The sequence below is a fragment of the Amia ocellicauda genome, chromosome 11 (assembly GCF_036373705.1).
Source record: "Amia ocellicauda isolate fAmiCal2 chromosome 11, fAmiCal2.hap1, whole genome shotgun sequence".
NCBI lineage: Eukaryota > Metazoa > Chordata > Actinopteri > Amiiformes > Amiidae > Amia > Amia ocellicauda.
Window position 1 is genome coordinate 728873 of NC_089860.1, and position 7464 is coordinate 736336.

A 7464-nucleotide genomic window follows, 5' to 3' on the forward strand; every position below is an offset into this window, starting at 1 on the left:
TCCAAACACCCCCACTGCTGACATCTACAAAACCCCCTTTTTGAGGAGGCTCATTTAAAGCCTGTAAAAGTCCTTCAAAGATATCCAACCGGTTAATGTCAAGACCCTCCTCTATAGTGATGGCTGCTTCTGCCGCCATCCTGTGTTCTAATTGTTTCAAATCATTTATAATAGGGGCAGAATTTGGTCGGGGTAGCTCCTCCAAAGCCTCCACCATTTCAAACAAATCGGGGTGAACTAGGGGGTGAACCTCTATAAGCGCTACCGGTGGGAGGTGGTTATTTAGATCATTGACCATCTGTAACAGGTCGGGGTTCACCGGTAATTCTGTTAATTCACATTCTATCGGTGGTAATTGGGGGTTATTTAAATCATTTATCATTTGTAATAGTTCCAGGTTCATTGGGACATCAGAGGAGTTCACAACAGGGCCGGGGATGTTCTCTCGGGAAGGTCTTTTTGGGGCCCTAGCTTGTTCATAATCCTTTAGTTTGTGAGTTCTTTTACCAAGTCAGGACATTTTTTAATTTATTTTTTATTTTTCCAACAACCCACAATAGTAAGGCGTTTTGTGTCTATTAAAACATTAAATACGGTACAATTCGTTAGTAAGGGTATTAATAAGGGTGTTTTGGCTCTCTATCACCAGGTTTTGCCCCACTAACACAAGTCTTTGATTTTGTAACAAAGTATGTAGCAACTCATGCCGACCTTCAGGAAGTAGCTCCGGGGGCTGGTGGCCTGGCTCAGCTTCAAAGGATGGTCGCTCCGGTAAATCTCGGTCGAAGGAGGCAGGGAGCGAGCGTATACTCATGGACGGAGACCAAGAAGGCCTTTGCGGTGACACCCTGGCCAAGCGCGGGGTACTGTTCCGCGTTTCTGTAGCCAAGAAACGGGTCTGGGGGGACGATGTTGAAACCAGGCCGTCGTTGGGTGGTGTGTCAGCCCTGACTGACGGCGACCCCTGAGGTTGTTGGATGCCTGTATTTGTTCCGCCCGACAATGCGGCGGGCTGAATCTGGGGTGTTGAATTACCCCCAGAAGGCTGTGGCCTGAGTAGATGTTGGGGGGTCTCCAAGACCACCGTGGGGGATCCTCTCGGTGATCTCACCGGGAAAGATGTTTGATCCCACTTAGACGGGGTAATTGTCATCAATAGCTCATTCACAGAATGACTATCCCAAGAGTCTTGGGAAGAATAAAAATATACATTACATTTACATCTTTAAACGGCGACAGAAATCAAACTTAAAACAACATGTCCAGGACATTCAAAACCTTTAGCTTTTTTAGACCTTTGAAAATAGCCTTAGACATTCACTACAACGCCTTATTATTTACAGACAATATATTTATTAGGACTTGATAATAAATTTAAAACAGAGAAGCCGCTGTAAATAAACTGTTTCTTAAATGTTTCTTTAAAAACTGTAATATTGTTAATAAAACACACACACACACAACAACATTTCATTTTTAAACGAACCTTCCAAGTGTAAACGCTTCCTGATCCCGGGACTTCCTGTTTCACAAACGTTTTCACGATCTGTTTAAATATTAAATACAATGAACACCTTCAAGCCTTTTCCTACAACCACTTTAAAACAGAAGTATAATAGCGGGAGATAAGCCAAACAACTTACTAAACCCTTTCGGACGGCTTTACTTCCTAACCAGACGGTACGGCAATCGGTCATTTCTAAACACGTTCCCCAGAAACAAGCCTAGACCTGTCCGGACTTCTAAAGATCTTTCCCAGAACCCCCAGCCCTACAGGAAACGGTCACCCATCGCTTAAATATTAGCCCTCAACGGGCAAACAAAGCCCTTTTAAAAACATTAAAGTTTGAAAGATCTTACTTACCTCCACAGAATAATCGTTTCTTATGTTTTTCGGCTGGTTTAGCTTTTTGCACCGCTGTGAAGGTAAGAGACATGTTTAACCTTTAACCACACCGCTTTATAAAAAGCTTTAACCTCTTACAGGCTGCAGATATATACTCACAGCTATCAGATACCGGGGCTGACGGCCTTTCAGATTCTTGAAAGGTTACGGTTCTCGAAGGTAAAACGAAACAAGCCCTCGATGTGGAAGGCCTTTCGTTGTCTCGAACCACATTTCTTAATACTGTTAGACAGGATAATTTTTTTAAATTAACAAAACTGGACTCAAACATCTTACAGAATCGTTATACAAACAAACAGGGGTTTAGTTCTTACCCGGTCGGCAGACAGCCTGTCTAGGGATAACCACTTCTCTTGGTCGATCCTCGGAGACATTAATCACAGGCCTTTCGATAGTTTCTGTGTAATTAAAGAGACCGGCATTAATATATATTAAAACGTTTTCATAACTCTAATGAGCCGCTTCAAAACCACACACACCCATGCATAAGAACCCATGAGCGCAAACACAAAATTCTTACCGTCGTTGTTCCAGATGATCTCCTCAGCGTTGGAATGAACTCCTGTTGACTGGCTGAAAAATAATTTTACAGAACTTAAAACAGATGTTATAGCCTTATTTACAATACATGCACACAACACGCTCTGAGTCAATGAAAATAATCTGAAGACTTGCCTAAAAACTCGTTTAAATCGAATCGCTGATGTTGTTTCCGGACATTGTTGATCTTTAGTCTTAAATCGAAAGGTCAGTATGAGTCTGTCGAGCTGAAGACCAGACCTTCATACTTATACTGATGGCCACATGCCGGATCTGCTTGTAAGGCATTGTTCTGGTCTGGCCTTTGTGCCGCCCTGTTACCAATTAACATATCAAAACCAACCAATAAAATGACACTGCATCAAATTTCAAATAGAAACCAAGATGGAGACGATCTCTCTCCTCTCTACTCTAAACTTTTATTAGAACCTTTTGGTCTCTCAAAAAAACATTTTTAAGCATCAAGACCTATAGTCAACAACCACTAAGAATATTTCAGGCCTTTATAAGCACTAAAAAACAACCTGAGCCTAGAAAATAACTATAAAGATCTAAAATAACTAGCGCTTTTACAGTGATTTTTTTTTTTTTTTAATAGCGATGCTTTGTTTGGTATTAAACAAGTCACAAACTACTCAGAACAGCGTTTATCCCCGCAAAAGAGATATTTGGGTTTATTTTACAAAGCTTATAAATTATATAGGTTAAAAGTATTCTGAATGTTTTGATATCACACGCCATACCAACTGTTGTCTTCTACACCTTACGGTAGCAACAAATCTAACTACTGCTTTACTTTAACAATAATAATGACGGCGACCACGATGACAACAAGAACAACAACAACAAGAACAACAACAACAACATCATCATCATCATCATCATCAGATTTTAATTAAAAGTGGCTACACCAGCGTTTACAATTTCAACCTGTCGACGGACGGACGCTCTGAGTGCATCGATTGCGGGCACTCCAATGAAGAAAAGACACCCACCGCCTCCGGGGAACCACGAGGGCAAGCATGACGAAAAGGGCCAGCCCACAGTAGGCTGTTTCCACCCGGTTTCGAACCGGGGACCTTTCGCGCGGTAGGCGAACGTGATAACCGCTACACTACGGAAACTGACACCGCTGCCTCTTGCTTCAAATGGTTACCGTTAAAGCCTGCTGGTAAAACGGGCTCAGGTGTTTCAGGTCGGCTAGGCTGTGAGATGGCGTCTGAAGTGCGGCGAAAGGATGCCATTTTCACTGACCTGTTTGGCATTGCTAAAGGGCACATCAGGACACTTCGGAAACTCTTTCAAAGGCAGGACGCCCTGCGCTCTGACAGTGCCTGCACTTAACCCAACAAGGTGATGCTGAATGGCTTGTTCAAACGGCTGGTGGTCTTCCGTCACCACCAGACTATGAGAGCTATACTGCGCCTTCAACTACATAAGAGTAGATAGTAGGGTTTTTTGGGCGCGGCCTATTTTGTTATGACGTATGCCCTAAGCTTATTAATATTCCTACGTCATAATTGGGGGGCGTGATTTTAGGTAGAGTTATTTCCTTAATTATTCCTACGTCATATCCGTCAGAAAGTGTACACCCATAAAACCCTGAACAACAAGGCCACCCATAAATACCCCCACCCCTCTGAAGGCAACGCCCCGAAACTCTCCTCTCTATTTAAGAACCCGCGCTTCTTTTAGGCAATACCTCTTTAATTCTCAGCTTCTGAAACATCCCGCTTCTTCAACATGTCCAGCGACATCAACATGAAACCCCGCAAGAAACAATCCCGGGCAAGGGTTCCTGTACTCACCAATTTGAAGATTGAACGCTCCTGGGTGTTGTTCTGGGGGGCTCGACGGGGTTACCGCTTTAAAAGGGATCCCAGCTATGTTGGAGTGGAGCTTCTTGCTTTGGGAGAGAAGGAGGGTACGTTGGAACCTTTTGAGACGGTAATTGAATACTCTTATGAGGACTGGTTGAAGGTGATGGCCTGGAGAGATCTGGGGCTTGTGGATAAGACTCTAGAAGGCTTGCAAGAGGGTCCAAGAGAATGCGAAATGGAGTCTCCGACTCAGGGTTTTGAAAGGTGTGAATGGGAAAGCTTGCAGAACTACGACAGACGACGTGTGGGGTTTTGGAGGGGGGTCTGACGGCTCAGGGGCTACTCTCTTCTAAGAGGGCGGTGTGTCATGACGTAGTGAAGAGATAGGATAAAAGGTGCAACAATTCATTCATGGTTTAAAATTAAAGAGAATGTCTTACCCGAAAGCTGCGGACTTCGACAGGCTCTACAGGCCTCTTCAAACCCGGGATCACCCCTGGTTCTATTCCCCAGATTTTGTTTACACTCTGGAACCCTTTGACTGTGGTTACTCTCCAAGACCTCAGACCCCGGTCCCTCAGGACGAAACAACATGCGGTGCGATGGATGTCCAAATGAGTCTCGGGGATCCCCAGCCTCTGGAGCTCATGGAGGGCCTCGATTTTGCCGAACTGTCTACCGTCTGTGCGTCTCAGGAGGGGGTCAGTCCAATGGATGGAGAAACACCCCACAAACCACCAGGCGACCCAATGAGCATCGGACTGTCCCGGGGGCGTGATGAAGACGCAGGATTTATGCCCGGGGTATGTGACCAAGTAAGCAGAGTGGTTAAAAGCACCCTGGTGTATATTCTGAGTGCTCTCATCGACCGAGCTCTGAAAGAAGTCTGTCGGGGGTGTGAAGTGAATCACCCCAGTCAGTTGAGACACAGTTGTTTGTTTGAACCAGACCGTTACTATTTCCTGTTCTATTTCAATGTGTTTTACAGAAGACTGAACAAACCGTGGCTGAAACCGGCACTAATCAAGGCGCTCTCTTACTCCCACATACATGTCACTGTGGGACAAGTCCAGAAAATCATAGATGAGATTTTGCTGGAGCTGAAAAAGGAGCCGTTTATAATAGAGAAACTTGGGCAGCTGCTCAATGACCTGGATGAGCCGAGTAGAAAAACCGCTGGCAAGCTAAAAGCTTATTTCTTCCGTAAAGAAGTTAAAGCTGGGGGCAGCGACGAAGAATTCGACATCTACGCCACTGATTCAGACTCTGACCTGAACTAAGGGACTTTGAACATGGGGAATGTTCTGGACTGCTTCTGCAACTGGTTCTGTCATCAACACTCTGCAGCTAACCTGAGAGCGCTATTACACCATGTGCTTGACAGAAAAGTAGCCAACGCGAGCCTTTTCTCTACAGATTTAACCATCGATGAGGATCAACTTTCAAACCTGGAAAAGTGAATGGCTGCTGTAACAAAGACCGGGGGGTACGAACACTGGGATGAAGGGCTCAAGGGGGCCAAGAATGATATTAGGCCATTTCATCAACATCTGTATGACCTTTTACTGAGCATGTTTAATACACCTCTGTTTACTTTTAAAATAGGTCATATTGTTGTTTTATTTACATATGTAACTGAGGTGTGTGCCTACAAGATAAAGAAACAGGTATATTTGTTGATATAGATCAAGTAACCAATCATCTGATTTCTTTTTGTCTGGACCGTAGAAAAAATTGTTGTGTATGTTATACTTTTCTCAAATGTCTAAAAAGGGGTATCTGCTCTCCTGAAGTTGAATAAAAAACCTTGTATAAAAACTTTGCGCATAGTGTGGGTCTGTGTGGTTATTTGAGAGAATGACTCGGCAAGCTCCCCAAATGCAGGAACTATACTACAACCCAGCCAAGATTGGGGGTTTGGCGGGTAAGAAGGGTTTTCAAAGAGGACTCGCTGAGGCCGGAGTGAAGGTTAATGATGTGGTTGTTTCAGAATGGTTACGGGAACAAGACGCCTATACCTTACATAAACCTCTCAGGATTAACTTTAAAAGAAACCGCGTATATGCAACTGACATAGATTCACAATGGCAAATGGATCTAGTCGATATGTCAAATATATCAAAACATAACAATGGTCACAAATTGATGTTGATGTGTATCGATGTGTTATCAAAATATGCCTGGGCTCACATTCTACATAATAAAACAGGTCGGGCGGTGACAAGGGCCTTTGAGGATATATTGTCCCAGGGTCGATGTCCTAAAAAACTGCAGACTGATAAAGGAAAAGAGTTTCTCAACAGAGAATTTCAGAATCTACTGAAGAGACACAAAATACATCATTTCACCACCGGTAATGAGCTTAGGGCATCGGTAGTGGAGAGGTTTAACCGCACCATAAAGACCAAAATGTGGAGATATTTTACAGCGGTCAACACGTTCAAGTATTTTGATAAAGTTCAGGATTTTATCGATGCTTACAACCAAGGGTATCACACCAGTATTAAAATGAAGCCTATAGATGTTGATCAAAGTAATTCTTTTAAGGTCTATAAAAAATTATACGGACCATTTATTAAGAAGGGAAAAACTACTTATTAGTTCAACATCGGTGATGTGGTTCGCGTTTCAAAGCTAAGGAGTACTTTTGCCAAAGGTTATGAAGAAACATTTTCTGACGAATATTTTACAGTTACCGAACAGTTGGCTAGAGACCCCCCCGTGTACCGGTTAAAAGACTATGACAGGGAGGATATAGAAGGAACGTTTTACGAAGCCGAGTTACAAAAAATTATTGTGGGTAAAGACAGTGTATACAGAGTTGAAAAGATATTAGCTGAAAAAACCCAGAACCGGAAAAAATATGTGTTGATGAAATGGCTTGGATGGCCTGAAAAGTTCAATAGTTGGGTCCCGGAACAACAGGTTTGCGATATTCAATCCTTATAACAACATGCCCGCGGGTGTGTTGGGGGCATTACTTTCGATTCTCAAGATGGAATCAGGAGGCTTCTACGTGACTCTACCCAGTAATGCCTCTCTCGATATATATCCTAAAAATGAAATATCCAGTTACACGGTACAATTTGGAAAATCTATAGATCTAAGGGTGTCGTGGGAAGTGGGGTTGGCGGAAATACAGTATCCTTACACTTGGGCTGTTTTACAAGATAAGGATGCCACCTTCGCCATTTTTGA

General features: G+C 43.3%; 1 non-coding gene across 1 annotated transcript; it reads right to left on the reverse strand.

The window, feature by feature from the left end:
* Positions 1–3497: 3497 nt before the first annotated feature.
* On the reverse strand, positions 3498–3570 carry trnag-acc (transfer RNA glycine (anticodon ACC)). The gene has a single exon. It is a non-coding gene; the product is annotated as a tRNA-Gly (tRNA).
* Positions 3571–7464: the final 3894 nt, after the last annotated feature.